Here is a 19,869-nt window from a genome sequence, read left to right as displayed (position 1 = left end):
GAAGACAGTGCAAACAATTAGAAATAAAAAAAATAAATAACCTCAAATACAGATAAGCATCTCAAGGCAGGAGTGGTCATAAATAATTACATAGTGAACCGAACACATGGACCCATTTTGAATCCCGTATAATAAAAGAACGACAATATGACATTAAAGTGGGAAAATTATCTAAATGATTGAGGAAGGGGGTTATAAAAAATGAAACCCTGAATGCTATCCAGAAAACAGTGAAATAATAGTCCAGTTTATACTTATAGTACCAGGAGATAAAAAAAAAGTAATATTTATAGAGAAAAACAGAGAGACTGGACCACAGACACACAGCTTTCAAAAAAAGGAGGGGGGAGTGATAGAAAAAGACAGTAGAGGGTTGAAGGGGATCGCAACCATTCCCAAGTGGGGTATGCATAAATACTCGGCTGTACTCTAATTGAAGTATGATCCAAGTTCCTCAGGTAAGTAGACTCAATCCACGGCTGCCAGACATCAGAAAATGTATCATGTTTGTCTAATAAAATCTCAGAGAGTTTTTCATTTATGAAAATGCTTTGTATATTACCCTCACCAAAACAAACATTTGGGAATTTCCGTTCCTTAACCAAGGTTAGTTTAGCAGCGTTAAGAACATTGGAGATTAAGACCCGATTTTGCCTGGCTACTGGACAGGTCCATCAGATATGGAAAATACTGCCTGCAGCATCGCATCTTTAAATGCAGAGAAAAGAGGATGAACAAAATATGGGCACCCGGTACCAATTTAGGTACCAATGGAACAGGATATATATATATATATATAAATATATATATATATATATATATATATATATATAGGATTTTTCCAAAGAGGAAATATGAGTGGATTGGACAGTTTGAGAGCCTCCAGTTATGAATTAGATTTTTATAGAGCTATACAGCTCTCTCACTTTCTACACTCTCTTTCTCAGACTTCTGAGTTCACACACAAAAACAAAAACAAACAAAACAAAAACAGCTTTTAAATCTTTGTGTGCGACCTCGGACCCATCCCAATCCCTCAACCCGACTTTTTTTTTTATTTTATAATTTTTTTTAGAAAAACAGGTAGACATAGCAAAATATACAGGAGTGCAAAACACGGAGTTGCACATTACAAAATAGGTATTGTATACACAGAGCACGTGGTAATATTACATAGTCTTATATATCCAGTGGACAATAATAACAATAAAATAAAATACTCTCCCCTTACATGTGTCCAGAGTGTATTCATACAACTGCGATGTGTTGTGTCTAACTGTTTCAATAAACAACCACTTTTTCCTCCATTTTTTTCTTTTCGATTTAAACAAAGGGAAAATTTCAGGCACATATAGGAGATGGGGTAAAGGATTGGGGGGGGGGGGGGGGGTTGTCGTTTCTTAAAAAATATAGTGCAGTCAATCAGTGTAGCTACATTGGCAGGACAAAATTGTGAACACCCTTACCACATATGTGGCTGATAGGAACCAATCTCAAGGACATGGATGTGCCATGTAGAAAGGCGATGACGATGGAGAATCTGGCGCAGTTCTGGCGGATCAAGTGTAAAGTCCATAAAATTAAACCATTTATCAAAAAATTTGGTTACAGAAGGGTTGTCTGACTCATTTGGCTCCAAGAAGTCCAACACTATATCCAAACTAGGCGGTTGAGCATTTATCCATTGCAGCATATTTGTGCATCTATGTTTAAGCGTTTTTGGAATAACTCCAAATTTCTGACATTGATTGTTTCTCACTGGAACAGTGTTTGGGGACACAACTGTGGGTCAATAGACTTTGTATGCCCTGTGGGGAATCCTAAACTGTCTCTCTCCCAAGTTTCATTAGGTGTAATCCTACGAACCTCTAAATATCCTTGAACAATTCTATCAGGTAATGCTGGGATCTCAAAGTCTCTTTGCCAACTGCGTACATTAGAGTCTGTGAGTGGTTTAGGATACATCATCTGTAAATGTGGGTATATAGATGCAATAGATGGAGATGTTATGGCCAGTAGATTATCAAATCTATCATGGTCAACCACCTTAGCTGGATTGGGCATATACACCTTGCAGAAATTTACAAACTAAGTAATACAACGGTTGAACCTCCCGTACAGTCAAACCAAATTTACGTTGTAAACTTTGTAAGGTAATCGGTCCTGGAAGGTTCGCCCAGTAAAAATCACCCACCGTTGTTGGACCTTTTTCAGATAATCTATGGTAAACTTGGTGTCCATTACCATAGAACAATGGGCTCCCTACTATCAGTAAGTATTTTGACACAGAGCAAGGTAAGCCTAGCTTGCGCCTCACTTCTCGCCAGGTGAGTATAGTATCCCTCACCAAGATGTTATGTTTTAAATTAAGAGGCAGTTGTGAAGGGCTGCAGGGTAGAAATGCTGTTAAGCGCTAGGGGTGAACCATTGCCTGTTCCAAAACGGAGTTTGAACAGTCAATCACATGTCGAATGTTAAACGCTATGTTATATAGGCGGATATTGGGGAAATTAACTCCACTGTCCATCACAGAAAGAAACAATGTGGTAATAGAAATTCTGGGTCTCTCCCCTGCCATAAAAATTTTATGAAAGACTTGTACATATCTTGACCTTATGTTTCAGTAGTATTAGAATTGTATGAAGTGGATACAACAGTTTGGGGAAAGTTACCATTTTTATTAGTTGGCACCTCCCCATGAAAGATAATGGCAAATTTTCCCACATGTCCATTTACCTCTGTATTTTCTGGAATATAGGTGTATATTTCAGCTGATATAGAGAAATAGGTTCCTTACCTATTGGTATGCCCAGGTATGTTAGATACTCCTTGACAATAGTAAATGGGGAAGTACTCAACCAGTCCCTGTTTTTTAAATTGGTTAGGGAAAAATTAATTTTCAGGCCCGCCACCTCTCCAAATTGTGTTAGTATAGTCTGGACATTGGGGATATCTTGGGTAGGGTTGGACATAAATAGTAGTATCTCGTCTGCAAGGAATGCACAATTAATTCTAACATCATGTAATTCAATTCCATGAAGAAGAGGGCTTGCATTTATATACCTAATAAGCAGTTGTATAGCCATATTAAACAAGTGGGGGGACATACCCTGCCACAATGATTTCGGGTTCGAAAAAAACCTGGGTGTGTTAATTCTCACTTGGGCGTCTGATTACATGGCAGTCAGCAGATTGTAAAATGGTCCTCTAATTCCAGTTTTCCGCAAAGTGAGAAACAGCCAAGGGATATGACGTTATTGAATGCTTTTTCAGCATTGATTCCTATGATAGCCAGGTCAGACATGAGATGGCATTTGGCATATTCCAGTATTGTCAAAACCTTACGGATATTTATCACTGCCAATCTGCCTCTGACAAATCCTGCTTGGGTCGGCGAAAAAAGATCAGGTAAAAATCCTGCCAACCTGATCGCTAATATTGATGAAAGTAATTTAGCATCTAAACTTATCAAGGATATTGCATGGTAAGAAGCTGGGTACCTGGAATCTTTTCCAGGTTTTGGAAGGACTTTAATATAAGAGTCCCTTCCCGAGGGAAGATACTCAATTGTTTCCCACATTTTGTGATACACATTACCCAGGTCCTTTAAAATGTCCTCTTTGAGTATTTGATAATCCTGGGCCGTTAGGTCGTTGGGTCCCGGCGCTTTATCATTAACCAGTGAAGAAATGGTGCCTCGTAATTCCTCTTCTGTTTTTTCCGCATTAAGAATTCCAATCTGGCCTTCCTTTAACGTGGGCAGGGGAACACTTGCAAAGCACTGCGAAGCCTGGGATGGCTCCACCACATTTTTAGTGTATAAATTCTTATAAAATTGTTCAAGCAGTGCATTATTAGTCTTTTGGATCATTATTTAGATCCCCTTTAGAAGTGTACATGGAAGGAATATGTGCCACCTTGTACTGTGGCTTAATAAGATTGGCTAACAATTTTTCTGATTTATTCACAAATTTATGTATTCTCAAATCACTATATTTTTTATTGTACAATTCTTGTTGTTCTGTCCAATATTCAAAATGGGCTTTAGCAGCTAGCCAAGAGTAGGAATTTCATTTAATAAGGTCTTTAAGTCCTTAATGACCTCTGTTGATGCCAAGCATGTCTTTTTTTTTACAGGAACTGACATATGCCATGATATGGCCCCTCATATATGCCTTTCCTGCTTCCCAGAAAAGAATGGGTCATTTTTATGCTTCTTGTGTCCGTGTAAGTGGCCCATGCTGACTTAAGCTCAGCCTGAAATAATTTATCTTTGCTTAAATAGGTGGGAAACTTCCACAACCAAGAATCACCCCTGGGGAGTGTATCTCTCAAATTGAAGGCCACCAGCGCATGGTCAGAAATTGATTTTGTAAATATCTCCGGCTTATATATAAGATTTAAGGGGGAATCAGTACAAAACATATAGTCTATTCTAGACTGTGACGCATGGGCGTGGGAAAAAAAAGGGGTATTGCCTCTCGGTCAGGAAATTGGTGTAGTAGTCAATTAGGTGTGTGGTTCATGTAAAATGTGTCAATAAAGAGTCCACACACATAGATCCCTGTGAAATTCGGGTATTTTCCTGAGTGGTATGGCTGGAACCAGGGGTCCTATCATCAAATGCATTCATTACAGTGTTAAAATCACCTCCTATCAACTTATAGACATTAGAATCCTGGGTGATCCAACTAGTCACTTCTTGAAAAAAAGACCGAGAAGGAGAATTAGGAGCGTAAATATTAAAGAGTGACAACTCTTTATCTGGGAATTTAAGGACTATTTTTGATATTCTCTCTGATTGTATCCGTGTACATTGACACAAAGTCTTGGTTATATATATTTCTCCCAAGCAGCACACATGTCCAACAGGTGGGATGTGTTCCAGCCCAGAGATCCGGGACAATCTGGGTTCTTTCCCTGATCCATCAGGTATGAAGCTCCAGCCAACCGTCCGTGCTTCTTTTACCTAATGCTGAGAATCCATTTGGCAGGGTGGACTTGCTATATTTCTTTACTGACGATATAATTTGGGTCCTGGGCCAAATATGTTAAGATAGATCATGGATCTATACTCAAGACCATCTGCACAGGTTTATGGTAATTGCACCTTATCAGCTCCCTTTTCACTACTTAGTGGCTCTTGACAGGTTTGTTCCTCCTACTGTTTGCCATATGTCTGAAGGGTAATTTGGCCACTGTAAAAAAAAAAATGAAAAAATAGCAGTGGGGTTCAGTTTCAGGCATCACAAACTTGCTGCTTACACTGATGATATATTTTTTTAAAACAAAAAACATTTTTTCTTTTTAGCTGAATTCAATTCATTTACTTTTGGTCTCTAATTCTCTAACTCCTTTGTTTAATTAAGTGTTTAATTCCTTTTGTTTAGCACTGTCACACTGTAAACTACCTTGGGATTTACTTTATGCGGTCACTTGCCAGAATGTCCAGTGCTAATTCATTAGGTTTTTTTTTTAATGAAAGAGTTGTATTTTTTTTATAGAATATATACAGTCCCATTTTGGGCAAGTTATTCATGCAAGATTAGTAAGAAGTAACCTATTTACAGCTGTAAAAAAAAGAAACAGTTGAAGACTAACAGAAAATTTGGAATCATTCACAAAAAATGGCAATTATTTATTTTATTTTTTTTTAAGAATGAAAAAGTTTACGTTTTAAAAGTATTTACATGTTTAATATATTGTTAGTATTACAAATATTTACATATACAGAAAATAAAAAATATGCTAACAAATTAAAAAATGAAAAGCTAATGCACTCACCACTCTAAAATAAATCTGTTTCCAAAAGCTTTGTTAACAGTCATTCAGGAAAGAAAGAGAAATTGATGAGACCGATAAGAGCATATAGAACAGAAGGACTAAAATAATTATGTTTCCTGAAAAATGTTCAAGGCAAATATTAATGTGGGCCACAAAAGGCCTAAGATTTTTGTCACATAATCTTTGCTAAAGAAAAGGTTCAGCCAGATTGAGTTCTGCTCCCATTCCCAAGACACCACATGACCAACCGCCTAGGCCTTCAGACATGTGGTTATCACCAAAAACATTTTTATTTTTTCTTAAGGAAGAAGTGTTTCAGCCTATCCATCATAGAAAGACTGCTAACAATATTTTAGTATAAACCTATTTAAGTCTGTACTGAAATTTTGTGCTACACAAGAATTACCCTAATTCCAAATTATAAAGAAATAATATGTCATTATCGGATACCCCCCCTTCCAAATATAAAAACATCAAAATGAATATTTAGTAATATAATGATAATCATTATGCTTTAACCATAAGAATACCTTGTGATTAATATGATTTAAAAATTCTACAACATATTCCCCCAGGGGTCATATATATATATAGTTGTATAGAAAAAGTGATTTTTATTTTTTCTTCAGTCCAGGTTAAAATAGAAATAAATTCTGCAAAGCCTATTAGAAGTTCACTGGTACATTTTAAATAAACAGTCTTCGTTTCAAGTTGCACCTGTGGTGTGTTAAAGTACAAAAGTAACAATTATTTCTTCTGCATTTGATCCAAAAAGTACTGGTTTCCTACTCCCTACTTTACATATTCTTAGGTCTTTTAATTCCCTTTATAGGCTTTAAAATAGGTGCCTCCAAGCATAAACTCTTGTTTTTCCTAAGAATTACAAACACTAACAAAAGTTGAAAACTTATTTTAATCAAAGCACTTGTTTGTCTCCATCTTGCTTGAAATCTACACCAGTGGTTCCAAAAAAATTTCTGTTGCATATAAGGCACCAAGCTTGCTTGAGGAACTCAATCATTACCGTTTTTTGATAAAACCTATTGGCATCTTTACATGTAGTTTCATCACTTTTTGTACACATTGCCACACCCATTTCATGATTTTTAGGACCTTATACTACTGGAATCACTACTGGTTTCGGGCACTACACCTCCCTATGCAGTTTCTCAACTTTAATCTTATTAATTCATAACCTCCATAATACCTTACCCAATACCAAAACAAGCTAGTTCCTAAAACTTTTTGATCATCCCTGATCACTGGAAGAGGAAACTTAAATAGGATCTGTCCCAACAGTCAACTCTGTGCTGAAAAATGCAGGAAATAAACTTCAAGCTCTCTCTAGATTGTACTATGTCACCATTTGCTTTACAGAATATCATGTGGGCCTTCCAACTCTGCAGAGGCTGTGGTGAGCTGGATTTGTAAGCACATATTTGGTGGTATTGTTTGAATATTCAGAAGTTTTGGAAATCGATCCCTGAATTTATCACATTAATACTGTTAATACCCTCAATGTTTCCCCATGGTGTAGGCCGGAGAGGATACACTTTCATCAGTCAACCTGGGTGATCTAAAAAACATAGAATGGATCTGGTCCAAGATTGAAAACATTTGCTAACCATTTATTCAAGGTTTGCTGGATCAACCAGGTTTACCAATGAAAGTGTATCCTCTCCAGCTTTGGTGAGCTTTTATAAATCAGGCCCAAGGTATCATCCTCCCTGCAGACCACTGAAAACACTCCCTGTTGTCCATCCTCCTCCAAAGTTTCTTATCAGAGTATATTTATTGGCATCCTCTTTACAACTCTGAAACAAGCACTCATGTTGAACAAATTACTGTGTAATTTTTTAATTATTATACCTCTTGGTGACTGTCTGTTAGACTCCTCACCTCTTCAGCATATGACTCGACCACTGCAGATAGGATTTTGATACCTTCGTACCTGGATGTTGTCAGAGATAAGCTTTTTTTTTTTTAGTTTAGCCTGAGCAGAGGAGATTAGTGAACCTTAATTCACCAATTTTCCCTGCTTTCAATCCTGAATTTGCATACCCTGCTTCGAGGCTCAAAGAGAAACTAGGTAAATGCTGGGGCATATGAGGGGCTGGCCACACTCCCAGCCCCCTATTTGCTTTGCTCTGCTGTTCCATTTCATTAAGATAATTTTCCCTATCCTTTTCCCCCTATGTTTTCCTCCTTTCTGACACTCTGGGTTTGCTTAGGCCATTTTAGATTGGGTAGTGATGCAATGCTATGATCCCAAAGTGGCTGCCATCAACACATGATACAAACCCTACAACCACTGTGATGTAACTCTAGGATCGGACCCACCCTGCACAAGAATTTCCAACTCGTGGAACTACTATGTAACTAATGTCAGCTGAATGAGAGTAGTCATTACTGGATGAGGGTTAACAAAAATGTTATTCCCATATATACATAAACAAAATGCCACCACGCGTTTATAATGAAAAACATGAACTGATTCCAGCAGCGCTGCTGCAATAATGACTTTTTAGGATAATAAAATATGTGTCACAGCCATGCTCAGGCAGAAGTACAACACAATTTGATATACTTGGTTGTGTCTTTTATAGGCAAGTACATACTTTGTTACTTCCGAACATTTGAAGATTCAGCAAACAATTTTTATATCATTTTTAATAAAATAAAGAAAAATGATGCATAAAAATATCTGCAGAATAAAACAACAAGCAGTAACAGTAAAAAAGGATTAAGTGTGGAAGAATGCTTACAGTCCCTGGTCCTGACTTTCACTGTGAGAAACTTGCAGTGTTCAGTGTAAGCCTTGAAAACTAAGCAGTTCCAGTACAGAAAAGGCGTCTGTACAACAGCTTAGTTAGGTTAAGCATGCAGATCAGCATTTCTGACTTTACTCTGACACTCATCATCATGGTTGCTTCATTTTATGTTCTCAGAAAGTTTTCCAAGAGCCTGTCACTGAACATATTGTAATAATATAATACATTATTTTAAATGTTTTTGAATACTGACGTTGCATTTGACAATTGCAGTTTTAAAAAACACAATTCCATCTTCAGGCTGTAGTAGCATTTGCAGTGCCATTTACAGGCAGAAAGTTTATCTGTGGATGAAGATTCAAGCCTGTGTGTGATCACTATGATGGTAATGTGCTCACAACATCAGAAGCCAAACCACACAGAATCAGTGAATATAATTTGCAGCAGTAAGTGGTTATGAATGAGCTAGGTATTCCCAAGGTTGCTGATATCCCTGTAAAAACTTCTGTACTATATAACATGATTAACCACGGAAGCTTGTTTTTCTGTAGCTAGCTCCAAATTCTGCAAAAAGTCAATTGTTCAGTGACTAAGATACAAATCTCTTGCAATTTCTATTACACAGACCTTTTATTGAATGCAATCTAATTATTCCTAGCAGCAAAAAAGGCTAAGACAAGCTGTTCTGTAGCCTGATATACATTGTTGCTACAACAGTGTTACACGGGCCTAAATTATTTTAAAACTAATATCCATTCATAAACATTTGTGCGCAAAGGTTTACATAGTGACCATCGCAACCAAAAAACAACTTGAAATTCTTAAACCCTAAAATGTGCTGTTCATGCTAGAAAACAAAATGTATTTCACATAACCTGGAAGATTTGGGCCAGGAAGAATAGCCAGCTATACAACCCTAGAAAATAAAAAGACTTATTCACAACTACCACAAAAGACTTCAAGCTTTCATTGATGCTAGAGATGGAATAGTTGATAATAACTCCACTTGCAATCTTTTTATTAAATTTATCCAGAGTGATGTTTTGTGCTGGACATTGGTAAATGTCTCAAGGTGTCAGGAAAATTGCTGGAGTTCAGGGGGGAGTCCAGATAAAAAGTCTGCAGTGCCACAGATGACATGGAAGCTCTGTAAAATTTCATATAGAAACATTGGATTGTGAGCCCCTTTGAAGGACAGCTAGAGACGTTACAATGGAATATGTAAAGCACTGTGTAATATGTCGATGCTATGGAAATACTTTATTATAATAATTACTCCACAGAAGATAATAAGTTAGTGGATAATATGAACTTTTTTTAAAGCATCTCAGTATACATATGTAATTATTTAGCTGTCCATTTTCAATGTATTTTTTTGTTAAGGCCTATTAAATGCCTAATTATTTGGAAGGCTCACTTGGCATTTTGATTCTGTTTCAAATAATATATTCTACATTAAAGCCCTAATAAAGCCTTGGTACAAGTTGTCAGAGCACTTGAGACCCAGACCTCTGTTCTCTATGTGAAAGCAGCAATCTAATTCTTCATCATGCTGCTAGCATGGTTAATTTTAACCCTTACTGCAGCCCTTATTATATAACAAAACCAGATAGAAGAATATATTAATTACTGCATATGCAGTCTGACTGCTTTACAGTACAGGTATTCCCCAGGTTACATACAAGATAGAAACTGTAAGTTTGTTCTTAAGTTTAATTTGTATGTAAGTCGGGACAGGAACATTATTTTAATAAATGCAATTAGTACAGATGTTTGTCTCAACATATTATTAGGCAGCATGGTGTCAGTTACTCTATAAAATCCTCAATGTGAGTTAATCACAAACAAAGCAAAAAAAAAAATCCTTATGGAGCCTAGACATTCATTAACTTCTGGAGCAAGCTGTGCTTTGATATGCTGAAAGAAACAACTGCAGAGTTTGTCCTGGTCATTAAAGAGTTATAAGAGGCTGCAGAAGGAGCTCACCCCATAAGATTACCCACAACCTCAGCTTTGTTTAGAAAAAGATTTCTTCTGCAAGTCATGCAAACCGCCCCTCCCCCCTAACAAGCCCCCACCCTGCACAGGAGCCAGCAGGGAAGCCCTGTTCGTATCCAGGAGTCATCTGTATGTCAGATGTCCTTAACTTGGGGACTACCTGTAATAAGTACTGAGGGTTCATTAGAATATAAAGTTATCAAATACTACGTGGAAAAGACAAAATTTTTTAACTGAACTGAAAATGAAGACTTAAAATAATTTTGGTAAGCCTATTTTTTTTTTTACGTTTATATTTGAAACACATTGTTTTATATGTTTTCATTTTACTACTTACAAAAAAAAAATCTTTATTTTACAAATAAACATTAAATTCACAGAAAGAAGCTGAAACTGTTTGCTTTTAGACTGTCTCTCTTTAATTGAAAAATAAAACTATACTCCTTGAACAGAGCAAACATATGTCCATTCAGTTCTTTGCGTAAATGTCATTATATATGAGCTTTGCAAACAACGTTTGTTTTTTTAACAGTTTTTTAACATGCTTAGCTTAGTAAACATGTAGAAAAGAACATATAACTTTATATGCTGTCAGGAAAATCTTGTACTTAAAGAGCAGTAAATGTAAACTGTACCTAAATAATTCAATAAACTTTCCTTTAGCCAAAGCGGGCTCAGACATCCTGTAGAGTGTAAGGGTGCTTAACCATCTTGGCTTTTATAAGAACCCATGACATTAACATTAAAAGAATTGACGTGGCTTTTTGTAACATAGACTACCTAACTAGCCTCTGAGTGTGTGCAAACATTAAAACAAGTAAAGCTGAGCTGCTAATACATTAAAATGTCACCTCACCCAAATCACCAAACCATGAAATTGTCCATAGTTGACTTAACATGTTTTTACTGCATTCTCTTTAATTATTAACTAAAATTTCCAATGATAACATTTCAGAACCTTTCCTAATTTGTAAAGCTAACTTAACACCAGCCCCTCTGTTCTTTAATTGCAAACTGAAATCAACATATCTGTTTTTCTCAGTAGTTTAGCAAAAATTCACAGTGATACACACTACTTCAAATTACAAAGCCTCCTTATTTGCCAGCCTTTCATAAAACACAAGAGACTATGCACTTTTTCAAAACAGCTACTTAAAATACATATATATATATATATATATATATATACACATTTATTTTATTTAAATTATTAGGTAAATACAAATGAACAACACATGCCCCACTGTGTATTTATATATTTACCAGAGACTAAGTCAAAAAGCAAAAACAGCATGTAAAAGATCATGTACACCTTTAACACTTCCGTAGAAATGAAGAAGGTGAGTAGCAGCTAGGTGCTGCTCATTAAATGCTTTGAATTACAGTAAAAAATATTATTTAGTGGGAAACATTTAAGACACTTGCCAATCTTCCATGCAATGCTTAGTGAAATTGCAAAAAAAAAAACAAAAAACCCATGAACTATATTTCAGGCTCTGCAGACCCCAGTTAGGTGGTAAAATGTAAAGTTCATGACTGTTCCATTAGAAAAAGATAAAACAAGTCCTTTTCAGAAGTCTTAAAAAGATGAGACTAAAGTAGAGATTTTTGGACCTAGGCAGCTTACAGTAATTAAGTTGACCATCAATGCCTTTGTATACCAAAATATTCTAGAGTTAGTTGTAAGGCCATCTGTGCAACAGCTAAACTTGACCAAAGTTAGATCATGCAGAAACACTGATTTCAAACACACCAGTAATTCTACAACATAATGGTTGAAAAAAGATAAATTGTTGCGTTGTTGAAGTCAGAGTTCAGACCTCAATTCAAACCTTAACAGAGCTGTGCAAAAACAAATGCCTGCAAACCTCCATGAACTAAAGCAATGTTGTAGAAAAAGAGTGGTTCAAAATTTTTCCACAATGTTGTGACTTTTAAAGTCATACAAAAATTAATATTTAAATTGTTTCTGCTAAATGTGGCTCTACAAGCTTTTGAATTTTTTTTGGCTTCAATTTTGCCAATAATGAAACAGTGGAATTTGTGGTTCTACACCTAAGGTTAGATTTAAATATTTTGTGACCTGTTATGACTGTATATTTCATACATAAATTATTTTGACTGAGCTTGGTATTCAGACTCTAGGCATTAGGAAAATAAGTCCTTGTTAAAAAAAGGATGGACTTTAAAAATTTGTTTACCCGTGTTGCATGTCTAGCACCCGAGTGCTGTAGGTCAAACATGACCATGAATTGGAAGTTCAGAATTTCCTTTATTATTCTAAAATAGACCTTTGTTTTTATAAATCAAAAGTAAGACAAATTATCAAAGTGTTTACAAAAAGATGTTGAGTCTCCTCATGATGTGTTTCACAGACAAGTGTTCATATCAACAGACTGAACAGACTTAAAACCTTTCAGTTTGTATAAATAAAAATTAAAAAGACTGTATTCTATTGACTTCCATCTCCATAGAGTATATTGTGTATATTATGAATATGCCACTGCTTATGTGTGCCCAAAATTGACTGTTCTCTGCCATCAACAAAAGTAAACCCATATGAAATATGAATATAAGGTTATGTTTTTTGCCCAATTTCAATTCTACTTAATACTGTCACTATCCCTAAATGAGTTCAATTATAATATCCAAAAATATCAAAGTGTGGGAATTTAACGGCGGTTAAATATTATAAAATTATCATATTTTATTTACATCGTTTTAAAAGAAGTTTATACATGCCTCTCCCCATATAACGAGTCAGGAGAAGGTAAATAACATCATAACATACAGGGGCTGAATACATTGTACACATTACATATGTAGGGATCATCCAACTTGTTTCACAGACTAGGTCCGCTTTCTCAGGGATGCAATTAGTACAGACAATAGATGTATCCGCACAAAAGGCTATTCAACTACAAGTGCACTTTGTCACCTGGTATGGAGGCAGGTATAAAGCAGAGCTAAAACCACAACAACAGGGATAGGGTATCCCAAATTAATCATCCACCATAATGTTCAATTTGTAGTGTCTGTCCCTTGAAGTTTTCAAAAAATTGCCATTCAGGTATCTATTTATCCACAGAAAATTGTTGTCCTAGACCAGGGGTCTGCAACCTGCGGCTCCGGAGCCGCATGCGGCTCTTCAGCCTCCTTGTTGTGGCTCCCTTTGGCTGCCGCCGGGAGATCTCTGATGGGGGATCCCCTTCCTCCCAAGACACTGCGGAGGAGGGGGATTCCCTATCCGGTGTTCTAATGAAAAAAATCTACCAGTGAAATAAATCTACCACGTGGCGTGTACAAATGGGTGTGCACAATGACATCCCCCTCCTTTGAACCCCAATTCCTCTGAAATGGGGAGATGTACAAAACCAAAAATGTAGGTGCAAGTGGGGGACACTTGTGACTAACACCCCCTAAAATTTTATTGTTAGGCTATCATCAGAACATAAAGAACTCTGCCCATCAAAAAAATCTACCGTTACACATTGCTGGAGGCACCTGAACCCCAATTTCTCTGGAACAGGAAGGGGGTACAGGTGAACAAAATTAGAGGTGCAAGTGGGGGACACCTGTGGCTAACACCTCCTAAAAACTCCACCCATCAAAAAACCCCTACCCTGTTACACATTGTTGGAGGCTTCTAGCACCTAAACCCCAATTTATCTGGAAACGGGGGTACAGGTGAAAAAAATTTGAGGTGCAAGTACAGGACACCTGTGGCTAACACCTCCTAAAAATTCATAAAAACTCTGCCTATCAAAAAAATCTACCCTGTTACACATTGCTGGAAGCATCTAGCATCTGAACCCCAATTTCTCTGGAACGGGGGGGAGGCGGTACAGGTGACCAAAATAATGGTGCAAGTGGGGGGGACTTATGGCTAACACCACCTACAATTGAATCGCTAAGGCATCGTCAGAAAATAAAGAACTCTGCCCATCAAAAAAATCTACCCTGTTACGTTAGAAGCCTCCAGCTTCTAATGTAACAGGATGATACGTTAGAAGCTGGAGGCTTCTAGGGGCATAGTTCAGTGTTTAATTTATTTCAAAGTAGGCCTACACGTGCACACTTGTTGTAACAGGTAAAATTAAAAAAATATTAAAACTTTTAAAAGTTTATAAACTGTTATGTTTTGCGGCTACAGACTATTTTTCTTTAGTGGAAGAGGAGGCAAAATGGCTCTTTTGATAGTAAAGGTTGCTGACCCCTGTCCTAGACCAATACATGTAATTCAGAAAATGGAGACCGCCATCTTGTGCTGATACATCTATTGTCTGTACTAATAACATCCCTGAGGAAGCGGACCTAGTCTGTGAAACGCGTCAGATGATCCCTACATATGTAATGTGTACAATGTATATTTACCTTCCCCTGAATTGTTATATGGGGAGGAGTATGTATAAACTTCTTTTAAAATTATGTAAATAAAATGCCATTTTTATAATATTTAACTGCCGTTAATGTCCCATACTTTGATATTTTTGGATATGACCATAAGGTTGACTGAGTGACTTATGATTTGACACAAAAACAGAAGAACCTAAAAGTTCAGAAGTGAGCCTCTGCAATACATATTTTGGACCCACAGAGTTCTTTGCCATGACCTGCATCATGGTTTCATCATCACACACCAGAAACCAAACAACCTAACTCAGTATAATGCATAATAACACAAATAACAAAAGCTATTAAAAAAACAAGAAAATAAAGGTGTGTTTATCTTGTGTTGACCACATTCCTGAAGTCCTTGGCATTTATTACCCTAAGCAAATGTGTTAATTATTAAAGCTGGAGCAGCATTTTGTGCAATAAAGTGATTAATTTACCCCCTTTTTTAAAGCAGATTGAAACTCAATGACATTCAGTTCCAAAACAGCTTTCTGACAAAAGTGTTCTATGCCTGGGCAATGTGTGTTAGTGCAGCCACTTGTAGTCCCTTTTAGGGGACTACACCTTTGGTGCAGTCAAATTGCATCTACCTGATTAGACCGTTCACATTGGGCATCACGATGTACAATTAAATTAAAGTAATATTCTTAACACTTAAGGAGAATACAGAGAATTAAATTGTAATACTATACTGAACAGCTTTGTTTAGTTTCTATATACTGGCAGAATCTAGCTATCCAGTCTGGTGTTTGGAATGTGTTTGCCAGTCTTCACCTGATAAGAACAGAATTTTTACAGACATTAAAATTACAGCCTCTGGGAAAATATGTGAACAGCAAAGATTTTTCCTAGAGGGAGCTGGCTTTTGTGACACATCATGACAAGCCTGTATTATAGTTTGGGTTCATGATTACATTTCAGTAAGGTACAACTACTGCTGTCATACTGTCTAAATCCATCTAAGTAGAATAAAAAGCATTGCAACCGCAGACTATGCTTCCTTTGCTGATTGGGCTGAAATGGAGATTGTCACAAAACACTGAGAATAATATAACTGCTCCAATCCTGAGGCCACGTGATAAAAATGCAGTAAATCAAAGGTTGCATGCAGTGCAATGTTTGCCATGGTCATGGTAAATAGTTTTTGAAAAGAAATGATTGCAATACATTCATGTTAGGGTCATGGACATAGATTGTTTTTAACGTAACACATACACATTTTTCTTCAATTAACTGAATGAAATAATATGAACACTCAAAATTGCAAGATAATCATGTGACCATCAAGAGTGGTAATCAAGATGTCACTAGGGCAATATGAAAGGCTACAGCATATTCTTGCTGAATAAACTTTATGCCCAGGTTATAGGCATCTGCTAGTTATGAACTATGATCTTGCCATAAGCAAGTTAAAGCCATGTTCCAGGCAAAATAATGATTTAATTTATATGCCTCTATTTACATATTTTAAGCCTGGGGTTAAAACATTATGTTAATGTCAGTAATTTGGGGGACATGTTCTAGTAAGATTGTGATTATTCATGAACATGAAGAGGATCACAGTTACTGGATAAAATAACATGTTAAACACTTGAAACTCATCCCTCCCTATTCCTTTTATGCTGGAGAATGGAGATATAGCTACCAAGTGAGGTAGGTTAACCCAAAATTAATGACACTAGAAGATTCTTTATTATTCATCATGGAAAACATCTAACCCATGTCTCAATATTAAAAATGTTGGACAAAAGAAAACGGTAACATAATCTTTAGCAACATTAAAGTAGATCTAAATTTAATCAATTATGTCTTGTGAGTTTTAACAGGCTAAAGTAGTCCATAATTTAATGTGTTTACTTGCTACAGTTTAAAATGGGTTCTGCTGGATTGTTCCCATGGTAACTGACATAGAAGCTTTACTGGGGATCTGAAAACCATATAGATGACTGTCACCTTCCACTTTACATATGACTACTTACACTTTAAAATTGGGGGCTTACTTCACACAAAATTTAGGTTGATATATGTATTTGCTTTTTCACATACTTGGACATGATTATATCCAACCTTATAAACTATTTTAGTCATTCTACTCATAGACCAGTTTTGACAGTTTGAACAACGTTGCTCCTCCACCAGGTTACCATCAAAATAAAACCTTTTTGAGCCTAAATACAACCTATAAAGAAATTGAGATACTAACAAATGAAGCATTTAATCCACTCTGTCTAAACAAATACTATCTTTTGCTGATCTCGTGTCATTAGAAAGAATGGGCCCGATTTGGTAAAGCTGCCCAAGGCTGGAGAGGATACACTCTCATCAGTAAAGCTGGGTGATCCAGCTAACCTGGAATGGATTTCCTAAAAGTTACTATTTGCTATGTTTGCTATGCAAATTGTTTGAATCCTGGACCAGATTCATTCAAGGTTTGCTGGATCACCTAGCTTCACGGATGAAAGTGTATCCTGTTCAGTCTTGTAGAGCTTAAATGAATCAAGCCCAATGTGTCTAGCCAATAACCCTTCAACTTCACAGTTGCACAAATTATTACTTATATTGGAGTCATCTACATTGCTAGCGCAAATCATTTCCATTATTCAAAAAGCTATAATTCCAAAACCGTTACATGCCTTATCCAACAACCTTATAACAATGCATGTGAATCAAGATTGAACCATGTGCCTACAAAACTAAACAACACCATTATGAAGCTGGAAAGGATGTGACCTATGGTGGTAATACCATTGGAAGTCCATATTTTCTTCATATTTTTCAGACACATTTTGTTGTGAGGTGAAAACTCTCTGGCCTGATTGTTCTCTTGCAATGTTACTTGTCACACAACTCTGATGAGGACTACAACTAGTTGTGCTAATACACAATGATCAGGCATAGTCCAGGAAACAGTTGCCTTGGAATGAATTGCAGCAGACACCAAAGTAAGCACATTAAGGCAGGAAGTATGTAAAAAAAGCTTGATGCAGCTAACAACACTCCAATGTAAAAGTGGATAAAATAAATGACAAAATCATATTTTATCTAAAAAGAAACATTGCAATTGTTTATGATGAACCTTGCCCAGAGATGCAATCCAGTTTACAGTACTTTAAATGGCACTCAGGGGCACATTGGGCAATCTTGTCCTGCTCAGTACCTAGGTAAGTAATTCTACTGTGTTAAATTAAATGTGTGATAAAGTACATAGTATGCTAATTATGTAGTAATAGTTTATTCCATACAACAAGCTTTTTCTGTTTTGCTGTGCTGGTTCCTTAATTAGCACTTAATGCAATAATTGTACTCATTCTTTACAATATAAGATTAGATCAAAAGCCTTTCATTTCTTACTTTCTTTTCAATGTGAGAAGTTCCTAAATTAGTTTTTTTCAGTGGTATGCTTCCAGATTTTATCAGTGGACAGCTAACAATAGGGAGAGATGTATTGTGTTCATGTGGTAAAGGAAGCTAAATGACAAGGATACTTTGTGATGTGGACACTGTATTTTATTTAGCATTTAACTTAGCTTTCACAGAGTAGCATTTTTTTTTTGTTTGAATGATAAACAACACTATGCTTTGCAGCTTATATATATATATATATATATATATATATATATATATATATATATATATATATATATATATATATATATTGTATAATATGATATATATATATATATTTATACAATCTTTAATATTATAATGAGAATTATATATATATATATATATATATATATATATATATATATATATATATAAAACACTTGTAAATATCATGAACTAAACATGTGATAGGATTTATAATATGAATGTCTGTCATTATAATTTTATTAAGCATTCCAAGCTTTTGAAATGGCCACTGCCCTACCTAGAAGAGTGGACTGCTCATTTTCCTTTTGCTTTACCTTAGATATATCAAAATACTGTGATATGTAATACGTTGTGAGCATTTTTACCTGCTATTGACTTTTGCTAGTTCTCACAAACATTTTTTTCTCCTTGTACTTTTAGACTTTGTACCTGGCATATTGTCCTGTTTATATGTCCTTCATTGTCAAGGAGACAGAAAGTGCCAGGAAATTGCCAAAGTTTGACACTTGTTAACAGAACCAAAAGAGGAAAACCCACAATCACAATAATTAAATAGAAGAGGTGCAAAACAGGCCTTTCCTTTTGATGACTAGAACAATAAAGTGTTCATATTTAATGAATAATATGTGAGTGCCTCTTTACTGTACTATTTGATTGTTTATCTGCCAAGGGTGTGAAGGAATCTCTTTCCAGCTTCTGAACCTAATTAAGCACCAAAGAAGTGGTCCAGCAGGGCATTTTAAATAGCAGGCAAAACTTTTATAAAATAGATAATAGAATACAAAGCTAAGTGTTTCACCTGGACCATGCTCTTTAAATTTTTAGTTGTTTATTTTCACATTTGAGTATTTATTTTTTTCCTGATATGTAAAGCTACAAGCTGCAATACACAAATAATGATTACATAACAAACAAAAAAATAGCATTAAATGCCCCTAACTATACTGAAAGAACAAAAAAAGCATTTCCTCTAGATAAAGGAAAACAAGAGTTCTGGCAAATAAGATTTTTGCCACAACACCACTCAGATCAGTACAATTTGTATTCTGAAGTATGCAGGAAAGCTACACCTTGAAAATATTGCACTTTGATTTTTAGCTAGTTCCCTGTTTGCGGATTCCTCCGTTGATCTCCGCTCATTATAGTATACAACAGTGAAGAGGAGATCAGCAGAAGGAACCAGTGACAGATTCAGGGGACCCAGGAGATCAACACTCCCGTTAGTGTCAGTTTCCCTGTGGACTTTAGAAGATGTTTTTCTTGAACAGATTGGTGTTTTGGAAGTAGAAACATCATGAAGTGTATTTGTGTTGTTTTTCAAACT

General features: G+C 36.0%; 1 long non-coding RNA gene across 1 annotated transcript in view; it reads left to right on the top strand.

Moving 5' to 3' along the window:
• The window catches only part of LOC140326203 (uncharacterized), a 38,324-nt gene extending 19,119 nt beyond the window's left edge, over positions 1 to 19,205 (top strand). Inside the window, exon 4 of the long non-coding RNA XR_011919800.1 lies at positions 18,966 to 19,205. This is a non-coding gene — a long non-coding RNA (uncharacterized lncRNA). The remainder of the gene's footprint in view (positions 1 to 18,965) is intronic.
• Positions 19,206 to 19,869: the final 664 nt, after the last annotated feature.

The sequence above is a fragment of the Pyxicephalus adspersus genome, chromosome 3 (assembly GCF_032062135.1).
Source record: "Pyxicephalus adspersus chromosome 3, UCB_Pads_2.0, whole genome shotgun sequence".
Lineage (NCBI taxonomy): Eukaryota > Metazoa > Chordata > Amphibia > Anura > Pyxicephalidae > Pyxicephalus > Pyxicephalus adspersus.
This window is presented reverse-complemented; position numbering and strand designations above follow the sequence as displayed.